The sequence below is a fragment of the Narcine bancroftii genome, chromosome 14 (assembly GCF_036971445.1).
Source record: "Narcine bancroftii isolate sNarBan1 chromosome 14, sNarBan1.hap1, whole genome shotgun sequence".
Classification (NCBI taxonomy): domain Eukaryota; kingdom Metazoa; phylum Chordata; class Chondrichthyes; order Torpediniformes; family Narcinidae; genus Narcine; species Narcine bancroftii.
Window position 1 is genome coordinate 21,345,333 of NC_091482.1, and position 17,343 is coordinate 21,362,675.

The window sequence follows — 17,343 nt, forward strand, 5'->3', positions numbered from 1 at the left end:
TGAATTGCCTGTTTTCGTAACTATATTGCCGACTTTTGGTGGCCACAGGCTTCCAGCCAGGGGTGAGGTTTGCGAAGAGTGCTGGCGGGGCAATCCGGAGTGTGGAAAGGCCGCAGGATTGGCCCCGGGGCACGGGGGCGGGTTGCTCGGGTGCTTCGGGAGTGGGGCGATGGCGATGGCAGACCGAGAGGGGGGCGTGGGGTCCCCCAAAGTGTAGGGACACCGTTTGGAACTGACACTGGAAGTCTAATCCCAGCAACACTGGGGCGCACAATTGGGGAAGGACGAATAATTTAAAGTGGGTGACCGTCACGCCCTGTACTTCCAGCGTGGCGATGCAATACCCCTTTATCCCAGTCGAGTGCGACCTCGTCGCTAATGAGATCCTCTGGGTAGTGGGGATAATGTCAAGTCCCCAACGGAGGGCCAGATCTGGCTGGATAAAACTGTCAGTTGACCCAGAGTCAAATAAGCAATTGGTGTAGTGTCCATGCACTTTAATCAGTTCCATTGCTCTGGTGAGGGGATGAGAGCATTGCTGGTTTAATGTTATTGAAGCAGTTGACAGGCGAGTTTTGCGCGATGACGTCACGCAACGGGATGACGTCACGCAACGGGATGACATAGTCAACGCTCGAGGAGCAGGTTGGAGAACCTCCCGGAAGTGCTGTTGTGGCGGGTGAATGGTAAGTAGTGGGGTTTGTAGTTGCTCGTGATCGGTGGTCGGGCCCTGGCGGTCGTCAGCGATGGACGCTAGGGTGAGCACCTGGTTGGCCGCGGGGGTGGCTGCGGCGGCGGTAGCGTCGGCCCCGGGGGTGTCTGTGGCGGCAGCAGCAGCGGCGGTAGCGTCGGCCCCGGGGGTGTCCGTGGCGGCGGCAGCAGCGGCTGTAGCGTCGGCCCCGGAGGTGTCCGTGGCGGCGGCAGCAGCGGCGGTAGCGTCGGCCCCGGGGGTGTCTGTGGCGGCGGCGGCAGCAGCGGTAGCGTCGGCCCCGGGGGTGTCTGTGGCGGCAGCAGCAGCGGCGGTAGCGTCGGCCCCGGAGGTGTCCGTGGCGGCGGCAGCAGCGGCGGTAGCGTCGGCCCCGGGGGTGTCCGTGGCGGCGGCAGCAGCGGCGGTAGCGTCGGCCCCGGGGGTGACTGTGGCGGTGGCAGCAGCGGCGGTAGCGTCGGCCCCGGGGGTGACTGTGGCGGCGGCAGCAGCGGCGGGCGAGAGGCAGGCCATCACCATGGTTGCGACGGTGGGTTGCCCCTTCCGGGTTCGGCGTCTCCGTGACGTCAGGCGTTGCCGTGCAGGGGAGCCCTCGCTCTCATTGGACGAGAGCTCTGGGGAAGAAGAGTTTGAATGGGATAGTGGCGGTTGGGCTTCACACGAGGCACTGTGTTTGCTGGCGGCCATTTTAGACCTACAGACTGCAGCAAAGTGGCCGTTTTTAAGGCACTTCTGACACCTGGCTTTTCTTGCTGGGCACTGGGACCTGCTGTGCTTGTTCCTCCCGCAGAAATAACATTTCGGGTTCGCACGGGGCAGGGTAGCAGCAGCCGACAGGCCGTCAGGGGTAGGGTAGAAGGGCACTTTACTCACATCAGAACGAGGGGTCCAGTCCCTAGAGAGCTCGGTGGACTTTAAGGCTGCATCCTCCATTGTGATTGCAATCCGGGCCACGTCCTCTAGTTTTTCTACCCCTTGCTCGAGCAAGCGCAGCCTCACTTCGTTCGATCGGAGCCCGGCCACATAGGCATCCCGGACGAGGTCGCTAGTGATCTCGGCAGCAGTTTTGTCCACACAGTTACAGTCCTTGCCCAATGCCTTTAGTACTTGTAAATATGCCCTGCTGGACTCACCGGGCTGTTGTTTCCTCGACGCAAGCATGAGCCGGGCATGAACTCTGTTCACCGGTTGATCATACAGTCCTTTCAGTACCTTTATGGCTGCGGTGTAAGTGGTCTCATCCTGGATGTTCTCGTAGACTCTCAAGGACACCATAGACAGCAATGCTGTTAGACGCTGGTTATCCTCCTCCACCTGAATGAATCTCAGGAAGTTTTCAAAGTTCAGCAGCCAGAAGTTAAAGGCTTTGAAGGCTGTAGCTGACTGTGGGTCGATATCAAGTTTTTCTGGCCGAGTTAAACGCTCCATCCCTTTCAAAAAAAATTCCTTTTGCTAATAAAATTGTAGAGCTCGTCGAAAGAACCAAAGACTTGTTGATCCAAACCAAGGCTTTTATTAGCAAAAGACCGGAGCTCTTCACAGGTGGCCGACCAGTCCGGAATGATCCGACCTGGCTAGGGACACAACCCTTTAAGGCCCAAACAATAGGTGTGGCTTAGCTCTCAGCCAATCGCTGTAAGCACAGTCTAGATACAGTAACTATATACACTATGTACATTGGTGATAGATCTGTACTATCACACCTTCATAAAGGGAAGATCGTGCCTGACCAAACTATTGGAATTTGACGAAATATAGTGTAGGATGGACAAGGGAAAGGCCTTTGATAGGGTGCCCTACAAGAGGTTCTTTAATAAGATAAGAGCCTGTGGAATTGCAGGAAAGATATTGGATTGGGTGGAACATTGGCTAATAGGCAGGAAGCAATCGGTGGGAATAAAGGGATCCTGTCCTGATTGGTTGCCAGTTACTTGTGGTGGTCTACAGGGGTTGGTGTTGGGGCCACTTTTTAAACAATGTATATTGATAATTTAGATTGTGGACTAAATGGTTTCGTGGCTAAATATGCAGAAAACACTAAAATGGGTGGTGGTGTAGGAAGTATTGAAGAAGCAAAGTTTGCAGAGACTTGGACGGCTTGGTAGAGTGGGCAAAGTAATGGCAAATGAAATATAATGTGAAATATATAGTTGCACATTTTAGAAGAAATAAACAAGCAGATTATTATTTGGGTGGGGAGAAAGTTCAAAGGGGTCCTGTGCAGTATAACCTAAAAGATACCAGGTTGAATTGCCAGTAAAACAAATGTGAATGCTTTGGCATTCATTTCAAGAGGAATAGTGTTTAAGAGTAAATAGGTGTTGATGAGGCTCTATGGGGCATGAGATGTTATTTGGACTCTTGTGTGCAGTTTTGGGCCCCTTATTTTAGAAGGGATGCAATAGCATTGGAGAGAGTACAGAGAAGTTTCCTGGAATGTGGGGCTAACACATGAAGAACATTTAGAGACTCTTGAACTATATGCATTGGAATATAGAAGAATGAGAGGAGACCTCAAACATTTTGAATGCTGATAAGGATTGGACAGAGTAGATGTGAATAGAATGTTTCCCTTGGTGGGTGAATCCAAGACAAGAGGGCACAGTCTTAAAATTTGAAGGTACCCATTTAAAACAGATGAGAAGCTTCTTTAGCCAGAGGGTTGTGGATTTGTGAAATTTGTTGTCACATACAGCTGTGGAGGCCCAATCATTGGGGGAGTTGACAGATATCTAATTAGTCAAGGTAACGAAGAATATGGGGGGGAAAGGCAGGAAATTGGAACAAGTGAAAATGGGGTGTATTTGTGGAGCACACTCTGGCCAAATGGCCTACTTCTGTTCCTTTATCTTGTGAAACTCAACTTTGTTCCAGCAGGTACTGCAATGACCACCTCTGACCTATTAACTACACTTTTGCTGACCTGCTCAACACTAGGTAACTGTGTATTTTGAGCTACACTTTCAATTTCTTGTCAATTTGTCCTGAATTCAACTGTGAGCTCTTGTCTGGTTGAAATTGATCTGAATTTATCCAAATTGGTTTCATTTAAAGTGCCCTTAGGAGAGGGTGGAGATCCACACCATAACACTGAATTTTAATTCAAGCAGACCTCAGATCTGCAGCTCACCTCATTTGATCTTTTGATTTTTCATTTATGGGCTGACTTGCTGATTTTGTTATTTTGCCTGGTTTTATTTGCAATTGCTTTAAAGGATAACGGGAAGCACAAATAAAGCCAAGATCTGGAGCTTCTCAACACTGTTGGTAAAATGACAGACAAAGCTCTGGTGAATATTGGGTAGGCCTGTTTCAACAGATAGGATATGAATTTACTAAGTAGTGGAAGGGAGGGATTGTGGTGGGGATAAACTGCAGCAGGACCAACCATAACTAATTGAAGAAACTGAATAAATGGATAAACTTGTTCTACTGGATTTTCTTCTTTCGTTGAAGATCAATGGAGGTAAATGAGAGGTGGGGATTGTTCTGTCCATCTGATTCTCCTGCCTTCTGAATTGAGTTAGTCAGCTCCCTGGAGTGAGCTGGGAAAAGGATGATAAAAGGAGGAACACCAAAGAATTTGTATTCTCATTGCTTTTGAGAATCTTTCAGTATGGGCAAAAATGAAACTGCAACACAAAATCCTGAAGATGAAGGTTAACATTTAACAACTGTTGTTGAAGAATGACTATTGTTAGAAGGCCATTTCATGCCAGGCCTCTGCCTGGAGGCTGGCTACAAGTGCAGAGGGAAAACTTAAAAGTTTCATAGAGCAGCCCCTAAAAGGCTGCTCCAGTGTTGCATTCATTGAGTAGTGCCCTCTGGGTCCAAAGGAGGTGGGTGACTGGTGCCATAGTGCCACCCATCATAAATATGCAGCCATTGGGCTGTCTTCCCTACCCATAATCCCCCACGCAGCTGAAACTGCTGCATTTCCCAGAACAGTTCCAGTTGCATGGGTGATTATAGGTAGGAAAGACAGTGTTGGGCACTACCAGTAGCCCCAATAATACACAGACAAAAACTGAGGGGAACGATAGGCTTTATTACACAAGAGATTGCTGGCCCAGGTTAAGGTGAGGGAAATGAGGAGAGGAAGAGGGGACTTGACATTTATGGCCTGGGTCACATGGGAGGAGTCTAGGAGAGGATGTCATTAGGAGGGTGGGCCAGCCTGTACATACAACCATATCATTACAGACAGCTGTGCTGAGAGCAGCCCTGAAGGCCAAAGTAGCCCAGCGAGGCTGTCACAGCCTGTCTGGTCGCATCCCCCTGCTGCCCTGACAGCTCCTGCCTTGAGGGGGTCATGGAGAGAGAGAGGGGAGATGGGTCGCAGGCTGACGCCATTATCAGCCTGCCCCAACCAGCTGCTACATCAAGCCAGATGGTGGAGGGCAGTGCTCTGCTGCTTATCCTTCCTAGAAGGGTTGGATTTGGAGCCGGCCACGGCGCGTTCAGAAAAGTAAGTCTCTAGGCGCAAGGGCGGAGAACCTCTGCCTTTACAGTTGGCCATTTTCCTCGCTTGAGATGGGGGCAAATTCAAACCTGAGGCAATGTTGCAAAACTGTATTTTTGACTTTGTTGGATTTTTAAAAATCCAGATATTTCTAGAGGAAGGATATTTAGGTCTGGTATAGTACAAATCTGATATCATTATTTTACACTTACCCTTGCCCTAAGAACCAATCCCTAATAGAAAAAACTAATTCTTTTCACAGCCAAACCAAATGAACTCAAAATTGAAATGTACATTGTAGGTGAACAATAACAGCTACTCAGCAGTACTCTCTGAAGCAGATCAATAGAGCAACTTATTCACATGGTAAAATGGTACTGTCAGGATCACTAGTCTTGGACATGTAAACCAGCCAGGTAAATAACTGAAATATTGTTGATAAATTATTACATGATTGAAATCTTGCCTATTAACTAGATTTGTAAATTTTTGATGGTACACTTCTGCAAATGTTTTCCAGATGTGCAGCAGGCCCTGTATTTTCTAATCTCAGTGGGCCAGGGGAAACGCCTTAGTTATTTTGTGTTGAATCTGCATGGTACTTGCAGTCAAAATTCAACCCAACCAATAGAGGGCCTTGGTTTCCTTTGGGAAGGGAATTGAAATGGGTGGCCTTGGGAGATCCATGCCTTTGCTCGTAGCCCAAAGGGCTCAGGTCTGAAATGAGTGTAGTTTTTCCTCCTATGGATATTGGCAAGGTTTAGCATTTGTTTTACTACGATCTGTGTCGACAGACTTCTCTCTTTCACTCAGTGCACCAGATGCAGAACTGGACCATGTTTGCAGATGCTCTGGCCTTTACCATTACGTACAACTTTTATGAATCGGACAACCTCAGATAATCACTTTGGTTCGGAAACTCGTCCCTGCTGCTGTATCAGTCTAGTAGCCTTCGGCTACCACTGCATTCAGATCATGTGACTGTAATTAACTTTTCTGTTTCTTTGATTTGTATGGACCTTTAGCCTTTTTCAAATCCATGCAGCTGAGTTTTGCGCACTTGAAAGGATTCCTGGCCGATTAATTGTAAATCGATGGTTTTAAGCGATTAGTGTCAGTCGTATCACAGCTGTGTGAACACTGCATTTAACTCGCTCAGCAATGATTAGCCTGACATATGGTTTTAATTTTGTGCACAAGAACTGTAAAGCAATGTTGTAAGCCACCATTTTGAAAGCTTGAGAGATAAATCAACAATAAATCTATCAGGCTTCTGAAGATTCATGATGCTTTTGGAAACTATCAATGCCATTAATATATTTGGTGTATGGTTTGGTGGGTAGAAACAAATGTTTTTAAATCCATACACGGATAGGGAAGCAGCTATTTATTCCCATTGATTTATTTGTCAATTGGGACTCTTTTCAGGCACTTAATTATATTACACAAAGCTGACACGGAGGCTAACCAATAGTCCTGATTGGTTAATGAAGGGCTATCAGTTTGCCATTTTTCTCAAAGTGCTGCAAGATGAATTACTGTTTCTCATTCCCAAATCTGACAACATTGTTTTAACTGATAGTCGTATTTAATAACAGGCTTTCTGTGTTAGGTAGAACATGGCACTTGCTAAAGGATGAGTTCCAGACAAAGGGATTAAACCCAGTTACAGATGTGACTCCAACTGCTGCAGTGATTAAGGTACTAGGGGTTAGAAAGTGTGGAGCAATAAACTGTCATTGGCACTTCTGTGAACTACAAGCCATTTTCAGCTCTTCTATGCCATCTTTGTCAATTTCAAACAAAGCCACGTGGCCATCAGGGTGTCAATTCTATCAGAATTTTAATTTCAGTCTTGGTCCCTACCTCAAAATCTTGATTTGAGCCAGTCTGTTTAATAAAGGTTTTGACCCCACTGGAAACTTTCACAAGTTTTGAGTAACTACACAAAAAACAAAGCTGCCATCACACACCTTTGACCTCCAAATTTGCATCTATGTACCTGCTCTCATGACTATACCAACAACTGGTTGGAAACTGTGGCAGACATTCAAAGGTCTGAATCAACCATACTGTAAAGTTCCCAGGGTGCCATTTAGGCCAGCATTTCCTCCCTCCCATTCAGAAACTTTGCTTTCTGTTAGCATTATCATTGGGTTAATGCTGGTCCTTGTGCGTTTCAAATGCAGCAAATGGTGTCATGTGGGACTGTAGATGCTGGAATTAAACCACTGGAGGAAGCCATTTATGGAGGCAAAGGGAATATTCAAAGGAAATACACAAAGGGAATGCTTCAGTAAATACACAAATGCTGGAGAAACAGCAGGTCTCTGGGCCTCCAGAGGAGGCAAAGATATTCAGCCAACATTTTGGGCTTTGAAACCTTCAAGGTTTTAATTAGTATTGGAGAAGAGTGGAAATCAGAGCATTCTGAGGGGGTGAGATTGAGTGGTGAAGTTGAGATGGTTGATATCACAGCAGTAATTGCAATTATGAAGACCCAGTGCTGGTAAAAGGTGGGAATAAGGTGTCCAAGGGGAGAAAGCAGGATCAAGCTGGGAGAAGGGGGCCCGAACATGGAAATATTTGGAGAAGAGTTTGGCACCCTGGCAAGGGTGTGAGTGAAGGAAGGGAGGGGGGGGGGAGATGTAGGTGAGGCCTCTGAGGACAGAGCATTCCATCTCTAACAGGATGTTTTGGGTCGTGTTCCCATGCAGAGTGTATTCAAAACATTGGCCACCCCTTGCCTCCTCGGATGCTGCCTGGCCCGATCAGCTCCTCCAGCAGTTTTTGTTTACAGAAGGAAGTCTGCAGATGCTGGGATCATGTGGTACACACCAATGTGCTGTAGAAACTCATCCTGACTCAGGGCCTTGGCCAGAAACATTTGTTGCCCTCTACTTCCCATGGATGCTGTGTGACCTGCTAGGTTTTACAAACATAGTTGTGTATTGCAGACAACAGCATCCAGCTAAATCTTAGTAAACCCTTTTTTCTCTCACTACTTTAACATGAAACTGATTAATACAGTAAATTATGTCCAGGTGCATGAACTAAATATCCATAGAAATGAGAGGTACTAAGAAATAATGGCCAGAAATTCATGGCCCCTTGATTTATGGTGCTACAAACCTAATTAGAAGCTTGCTCCACTGCTGTCTGTCATTTTATTTCAGCAGGTAAACATTTTTTTAAACACAGCAGGGGTTTTGCTTTGGTTGACTTAAGAAATAGGAGCAGGAGTTGGCCATTTGGCCTGTCGAGCCTACTCTGCCATTCACGGCTGATCTGATGATAGGCTTATCTCTACCTCCTGCCTTACCCACCCCCCCATATCCCTCAATTCCCTTGCTATGTAAAAATAAATCCAACCTTGCCTTAAATATATTTACTGATGTCAATGTGCAGTGAATGCCACCGATTCACCACCCTCTGGGAAAAGCAGTTCCTCCTTATCTCTGTCCTAAATCTACTACCCTGAATCTTGAGGCTGTGTCCCCTAGTTCTGGTCTCTCCTGTTTACCGATGTAAACAACTTACCTACCTTTAGCTTATCTATGTCTTGCATAATTTTGTGTTTCCCTAAGATCCCCTCTCATTCTTCTAAATTCTGTGAGTACAGTTCAAAATGACTAAATCTCTCTTTGTAAGCTAACCCCTTCATCTCTGCAATCAACCTGATGAATCTCCAGTCAACTGTTATAACACTGATATGCGTATTGTTACAAACCATGACTGCAATTGCTGCGCCTTGTTTGTTTGGCTGGTCAGGTGGAACTTGATACCTGAAAAACAGGTCTCCATACTAATTCATCCTTAGCATGAATGGCTTGAGGGCGGTGGGGAGGGGGATCTTGCTGGTCAGGCAGCATCCAGGGAGAGGAGTGGTCAGTCATCATTTCAGATCAGGACCCTTTATCAAGAAAAAAAATGGGAGAGAGTAGATACAAGCTACTGAAGGAGTCAAGAGGTGCAGCACATCAAAAATGAATGTGGGAGAGGCAGGTAGAGGAGGAGACCATGAAGTGGATGGGTGGAGGGGATAGGTTTGAAAACAAAATAAGAATGGGATCAGGTAAAGGAGAGATGGAAATATTGGACCAGATAGGGGTGGGAATCTCAAGAAATTGGAAAGTTCAATGTTCATGCTGATGGATTTCTGGTTATCCAGGAGAAATATACGTCACTCCCCATTTTTACGTTTATCCTCACCCTGATGAGGTGAGGACAGATCTGTCTGTGGCAACGGTGAGGGAAATCAAAATGACAAGCAAACCCGAGGCCCAGCTTAGCCCCACAGATCAGCTGTTGGATAGATGCGCAGCTTTAATTTGAATTAGGATTGTCGTTTTTTTAAAAATACTTTTTCTGAGGCCCCCGACTTCATTTTGAAGTCTCCATCAACTATTTCTGTTCAGGACGGCACGGTTGGTGTAGCAGTTAGTACAACTTCTTTACAGCGTTTTTACCTGGGTTCAAATCCCGCGCAGTCTAAGGAGTTTGTTCTCTTCGTGTCTGCGTGGGCTTTCTCTGCGGGCTCCGGTTTCCTCCAACCTTTCAAATAAAATAAAATACTGGGGTGTAGGCTAATTGGGTGAAATTTGGGCAACATTTCGGACCTAGGCCCTTAGTCAGGCTGAATTTGCCTGTTACAGTGCGGTGTGCCTAATTTAAAATTTAAGATTTTCGTTAAAATGTGATTTAAAAAAGTTGCAGCAATTTGTTCCTCTGCATGATTCCCATCTTTGTTACGTATAAAGGAGAAGGGGTGTTACTATTTATGGAGTGTATAGAGTTCACTGGACTTTGGCAGAAGTTTTTGTCATATTCTGACCAGTATTTCCCCCGCCAAAAAAAATCACCCACATGTGAAATTTCCACACCTGTTGAATGAGCACAAACTTGTGTAAAGCTGTATGTGGATTTTTTTTGGCAATTCCCCTCTGATGCCAAATTTCAGGAAGCTCGACGTTCAAAGTTGAGGGAGATCCATATCACTTGTGTGCTGGAATCTGCTTGATACAAGCAGTTTCCCCATCAATCTCAATGGAGGAGAAGGGTAGCAAAAGAGATTTGGATAAGGGTTATGGTTTTAGATATTTTCAACTTTGATATATTTGTAGTTGTTGTTGAATATTTCTGAATGCCAGTTATAGATTTTTTTGACAGCAGGCAAAATCCCGGAGGCATATCTGGCATGTGGTGATCAGGGCTCGCCTCAGCACCACACAATGGGGTTCATGTCACTGGAGATCCTACTGTGGTACGTAACGTTGCCGCAGAGTCTCCTCACCCTCGTACAAGAAGGGAAATGAAAAGGTGTTCTGTCTTGGTCATGGTTAAGGGTTTGGGTCCAAAACCTTGACTGACCATTTCTACCAATATAGAGGATCTCTGACCTGCTCAGTTCCTCCATCAATACTTTGCCTATGGATCGTAGACCAGACACTTATTCAACCAAATTTAAAGTCCCTATTGCAAAGGTGAATGTTAAACCCAGACAATCAGTCCAGCCTGTGGATTAGAAGCCAAATGAACTGAATATGTCTCTGATCTTAAATTTTGAAATCCCAGCATAATAGATTTTCAGTTTCAGGGCAAAGATTTAAAAAATCCTACTGGTTTACCGTGCCAGTTAAATAATTCTTTTCCCAAGTACACATGAAGGTTTGGACAGCTAAAAATGACCATCATACATTTTCTCAGATTAGCTGTCTTCCTGCGTGCTGCATTTCATTGTGTTTCATTTTCCCATTTGAAGCCAATATATTGAGCATTTTCCTTTACCAGCCAAACATTAAAGTACAATTTTGATATCAGTTGTCTCCAAAGCAATGGAGTTCACTGTGCGAGGGGGGTGGGGGTGGTGGAGGGTGGAACAAGCAAGTAAAATCATTTCTCAGGGAAAGGGTTAACTTGACGATTGTTTTAACAGAACAATTCTGGCCTGGTCTTGGCAAAATGGCTGCAATAAATCATTTGGTCTGATGAAATTGCATTTTGTTTCAAAAAAACATTAGTGGTGAGGTCTTACAAAGCAAAATTAGTTTCTGAAATCGAGATTCTGATTTTTCTATCAATCTGATTTATTCCACTGCACCGCCTGCTGCAGAGAATCCCAAACTTTCAAGGATTAAATGTGCATTGCACATCCTCACATCAAAGCTACACATAGCCAAATCATTTTGTAGCCTTAAAGGGATTACAATGCAATGGAGAAAGCAAGTTGTCGGTGTATGTTTGGAGAATGAAAGGTTCATTAGGATAAAGACTATTGAATTAACAGAAGACCTCAAGTTGAAGAGCGCAGGGTGCCAACAGCAAAAGATATCAGAAATCAATGGACGATTAACAGTTTGATTTTGTTAATTACTTGAATTGTTTCAAGCAGAAAAGATGGATAAAGCAAAGATGTTAAAAAGACAAGATCTACAGGGACCCAATACAGCGGCAATGACTCTTAAAACACGGCTCTACAAGAAACCAGCCTTTTCAAGTGTAAATTAGTTCAACATTATTTTGACTTTGATAAGCCTATTGAGCTTTTAATATTAAGAGAGAGTCACTGGAAAGAATTCTGCTACAATAAAGATTGCCAATTAAAATTCAGTTTCAGATGGTGATATTCTGTGCCTTACATACATTACAGTGGAGGATCATTATTAACATTGCTTCATCTTCTTAAACAGTCGCTTGGGATTGAGACTCTCTATTTTCCTCTTTGGTTTTGATGAGGCCATTATGGGACCACAAACTCCTCCACCGATAAAGGAGGTGGGTCATTTTTAAGGTGCCGTGCTCATTCCAACTCTGTGCACCTGATGCCTCAGAGTTCTTGGTTTGGTCGTGGACTAGAGGTATTACATTTATCAAGTTGACTTTAAGCATATTGTTGATTTTTTTTTGATAATTGCAACTCCTTGCACAAAGAATGGAGTTCCACAGGAAACTGTTGATCAACAGCATCTCTAGGATGAGAACCTGGTCTCTCCTGACTCCCATCACAGGGGTAATATGGTCTTGAACTAGAAGCCCTATCCAGTTCCTGGAAGATTAATGTTTTTCATCCTGAAACAGTAAATCTGTTTCTCTCCTCGCAGATAGTTCACTGACTTCCCAACTCTCGATATTCAAGGTGTTAGCATTGACAAGAAACTCAATTAGAGTCACTGTGTGTACAACAAGGACAAGCCTGAGACGAGAAATCCTGTAGTTAGTAACTCACCACCTCCTTCCCCAAAGCCAGTCCACCATCTACAAGGCTCAAGTCAAGAGAGTGATGGAATACTCTGCACTTGCCTTCAAAGCAGCTCCACACAACAATTCTCTCACTCCACCACGGATGTGTGCAATGGCAGCAGTTTGTACCATCTACAGGACACCCTGTAACAACTCACCAAGACCTCTTCGGACTTTTAAAACTCACCAGCTGGCAGGACGAGGGCAGGAAAGCATAGGAACACCTCCACCTGCACTCTCTGTCCAAGCCACTTACCATCCTGATTTACTTTCAAAAGGCTCTGCACAGGAAAGGTTTAGAGTAGTGGTTCTCAACCTTTTTCTTTCCACTCACATCCCACTTTAAGTGATCCCTGTGCCTCCGATGCTCTGGGATTAGTACGGGATTGTTTAAGGTGGAATGTGAGTGGGAAGGGAAGGTTGAGAATCACTGCTCTAGTCCCAATTATTACTGAAATAGATTGCTTGAGAAAAATTGTCATTGGCCCATTTCCTTTGGAGTTCTGAAACCGTGCACATAACGAGTCAATGAGGTACAATTAAAATAGTGATTTTCAAACCTTCTCTTCCCACTCACATCCCACCTTAAGCAATCTCTTACTAATCACAGAGCACCTATGGCATAGGGATTGCTTAAGGCTGGATGTGAGTTTAGGGGGGCACTTTGAAAACCACTGCTTTAGAGGATTACAAACCGAATGGAGGAAAATGAAACGAGCTTCCTCACAAGGGGTCAAGGCTTGTTTCCATGTTTGGAAAGGTATTGCTACTCTTTCAACATCTTGAGGTCAAATTCTTGGAGTTCCCTCCCTTACAGGAATGTGAATGAACCTAAACTTCAAGGACTGCAGTGGTTTAAGAAGATAGCTTTCCACTCTCCTAAGGGCCATTAAATGCTGCCTATATCCCCTGAATGGTTTTTTTTTAAAAATCGTAATTTACCTGACAGCCCCGTACGGTAAAGGTTCCATTATTGCCATGTAATATTACATTTAGAATGTAACATACATGAATTTTAAAAAAACTTTTGTCTACCGTAAGGCACTCAGAGACTAGCCACTATGTCTAGCGCCCCTCGCAGAAACCTACAGAACCTGGTGTTTCTATGTGGTCTCCCCTCCAAGTACTGACCAGTCCAGGGCCTACTTAGCTTCTGAGATCATATTCAGGCTACTTAACTTGTTGCCTCAGTCTTTTTCAATTGAACTAATCCTTTACAGCTACCCATTGACCCCAAAGAAGAATAACCCTGGCCTGACACAATTTTAACTGCTTTTTTTAAAAAACAAATTGTACATCTTGTTTTGACATTAAACAGGCCATTCATCCGATTGAGTTTTCACCAGTTCTTGGAGCGGTTCCTACCAGTCTAATTCCCCTGCTCCTGTCCCTTCGGACCTCTCCAATAACTCGAGTAAAACATGAAAGTCTGCAGACACCGCGATTGAAGAAACACAATTCAGAGGAGGTGAGATTGGAGTACGGGGGGTGGGAGTGGTGAAGTTGAGATGGTTGATATCTCACTGTAATTGGAAATAAAAAGATCTAGAGTGGGTGTTTATGTCCATTAACTCTCAGAACCTTCTTAATGTGATAAATAATATGATGAATGTTCATGTCCCTCTAAGTGTTATTAAAGTTGTAATATACCATTTGTTTAATGATATCCAGTAAAAGCATAGCTACGTACATACAATAAATAACATAATGATATGTAACTTGCACTGTGAATTAATAAGTAATGAATGAACCTTTGGTTATCATATTTTAAGCAATAGAAATGTTTACCACGGACTCTTTAATCATTAATAACTGAGAGATCTGGCTTCATCAGTCTTGGGACTGGTTAAATACTGGAATATTGCCAATCATTTTCAATTCTGGCAGAAAATCCATACCATTGGAAACTCCTGGAGCCAAAGAGCAGTTGCATACCTGGAAGGAAAAGCAGAAATCCAGTCTGGTTCTTTGTGATTTTTTTTTCCCATTCTGTAAGAAATATTCTTCTAAAATGGGGCTTTGCCCTCTTTACACTATAACAAATTGACAGTTTCCAAGTAGAAAACAAAAATAACAAACTTTTATCAAGTCAAGGCAACATCCAGGAGAGAAAACCATGAGTCAATATGTTCAGCCAAAGATCATGTATCAAAATATTTATTATTAGGATTTCAATTTTGTCGACACTTTAGTTCAGCGTGGAGGTGTCTTTTTCAGACGTTATCATTGTTTGTCAAAATGGAGTGTTCTGGTCATTTTTTTTTAATGTAAAGGTTCCGTTAACTTTCGGTTTCCAAACCAGATTACAAATATAGTGGTAATGTTAATAATAACTCTTCACATCTTCCATTACTACTCATGGTTTTCCCACTCCAGGTTTTCCTTATCCTCTTAGAATGAATTATTCTGCATGAATAGACTCTATTTGTTCACAAATGAATGTAGTTCATCGGTGGTGTGTATCTGCATTTTGAAGGCCATACTGTTAAAGGGCAATTATCAAGTATAGTTTTGTCAGTGATGAAAAATGTATTCAGGTGCTTTTTTTTCTATTAATAATTTAAACTGAAAATTTAACCTCAAATTCTGTATTCTATTTCACACGTACAGTGTCAACAATATTGTGTCTGTATCACGTATGGTTTCTGTGCACAAATTAATCTAACCAAGTCATGTTTCCAACGGCCTTTGGTTTCCCTGTCTTGCACATTCCCCTTTCCAGCAAAGATCAGCTACAGTAGATACAGGCAGCTCACGTTTCAGATGTATCATCCCCTTATTATTATTAACTCCAGGCATGCACACTCGTGCATAACATATGCAAATATACAAGGCCTCAGGTTGCAAATAATAAAAAAATTCAGTTTGCTTATGTGAAACATCAATTTGCCATTGGCCCAAAGCACAACTTAGATTTTGTTTTAAAATTCAGCTCGCAATTCTTCGAAAATGAAATAGACATCAGAATCTGCTGAATACCAAGATCATTCTCCAGTTATCAATCAACATTTTTGATGGAAGCCCTTCAACAGACCCCATAGTTGCCATAAGCCGAACAGAAGGGGTGGTAGGTGTTACACGATGCTCAACATTGCTGTTTGGATTTGCTTGGTTATCACTATACGTGCTTACAACGCAAGAGATAATTGATACAGTCTGTCATCTCCAAGCTTGTGGGAAAAGGTAATTCACAGTTCTTGATCGCTCCCCATCAAACATGCCACCTTTTTTTTGTCTTGATGCTCATCATCTCCCTCCTCCCCACCCTGGGCAATAGTTTTATCATTTTCAAACATTCCCTCCCCAGCCCAAACCGCCTCCCCCCCCCACCACCTCTTGTCCTCAGCAATTTGTGTGAATAAAATTGGAACTTTTCTCACTAGTTCAACTGAAGGCTATCAGTCAACTCTCACTGAAAAGGGAAAAAAGATTTTTAAGAAAGCTCAATTAACTGGTTTAAGGAGGCATGTCTGTGGAGTAACAATTCAGACATGCAAGTCCTTGGAGCCCTTGTTGCAAAAGACTGTAATCTCCGTCCACAATTTCTGTTCATTAACTTTAATGAAGGGAAATGATTTGTCAGCAATTCAATTATTATTATTATTGTGAGACGACCTGGTTGGTAGAAAACAGGCGAGATGGAATGTCTATATTCTTATGTAACATACATATTAATATTACCAACCACTACACTGTGACAGTACTCAATATTTATGCTCCTCCGGGATATTACTGTGCCATACAATCACAATTATCTTGACATATGCTAGTAATGGGATTTGTTGTATCTCTTTGGAGACATTGATGGATGTTATAACTACTCTTTATTAATCAATAAAGGAGGATCCAGGGCCTCACATGGATATATGGGTATATTCGTTAAGGTTCTGTGATTTTCAGAATTCCGTAACAAAGAATGTGCTGTATTTGAAGGATGTTAGATGGACTTCTAGATGCATTCAGCAATGCATTTTTTTGAAGCTGTCGTGTTGTTTTGTGATAGATGATTTGGAAAGGGTAAAGTTTCATTGATCACTTCAGCATTGCATCCAATCTTTGAAAGATCCTTTAACACGGGGTCTTTCTTGCAGAAGGTCACTATATACAGTAAGAATAATTAAAGGCGCACCAGATCAAGTTTTGCATCAGATGTCTTGTGGGCATCAAGTTGTGTCTTTTTATTTGAAGAAGCAGATGCTGGAAATCTGAAACAAAAACACAAATTGTTGGAAATAGCCAGTGGGTCAGGCTGCATCTGTGGGCACAGAAGCAGAGATAACGTCTGAACGGTGGATCCATTCATTGTAGACGCAAGGAGGTACAGCGAGCTAAACCAACAGACCTTAATAGAACTCTCACGCGCGCTTAAATCCCTCAGAGCCTGATGACGCTTGTGACTCCCGGACGTCAGCTCCGAGGGCTGGAACCGCGCCCGATACATCGGGGCTCTCTGCACCGTGCCAGTCCTCGGCTCTGCAACCCACCACATCGTCATGCTCATTCTCTCTTGAATGAAACCAGATATCCTCGAGTAAACGTAACAAATTGAACTATACCCCCACGACCTTTGAGTGCCTTTTCATCATTGCAGCTGGTGTGAAGCAGCCTCATTCAAAGCTGTGAATTAGCATCACTGTGTGATCCGGCTACTGTCGAAATCTCTGTGGTAAAGATGCTCCTCTGAAGGAGCCACACGATAATGTTCCAGGGCCACTGAACCTCTGCGGATGGGTCCTGTGAATGCGAGAAAGAGGTTTTCTGTTAATTCATTGAAATCAGATTAGGAAAATGGCATGATGTCATAAGAGCTGCTCTAATGACATAACCAGCTTCCTGATAATAAAACCTAACTGCCTGCATAATGGATACCTGGGAATGATTACAAGGCACTAATTTAATTGTAACTATCTTCAGAGCCCAGAGATTTGATTAGTTT

At 43.7% G+C, this 17,343-nt stretch overlaps 2 long non-coding RNA genes across 2 annotated transcripts in view; one reads left to right on the plus strand and one right to left on the minus strand.

The window, feature by feature from the left end:
• Window positions 1-3,658: 3,658 nt before the first annotated feature.
• The window catches only part of LOC138749752 (uncharacterized), a 31,470-nt gene continuing 17,785 nt past the window's right edge, over window positions 3,659-17,343 (plus strand). The window contains exons 1-3 of the long non-coding RNA XR_011348853.1: window positions 3,659-4,172; window positions 5,431-5,584; window positions 15,340-15,590. This is a non-coding gene — a long non-coding RNA (uncharacterized lncRNA). The remainder of the gene's footprint in view (window positions 4,173-5,430; window positions 5,585-15,339; window positions 15,591-17,343) is intronic.
• On the minus strand, window positions 14,189-17,173 carry LOC138749751 (uncharacterized). Its single transcript, XR_011348852.1, has 3 exons — window positions 16,964-17,173; window positions 16,537-16,612; window positions 14,189-14,342 (listed from the first exon to the last, which is right to left on the minus strand). It is a non-coding gene; the product is annotated as an uncharacterized lncRNA (long non-coding RNA).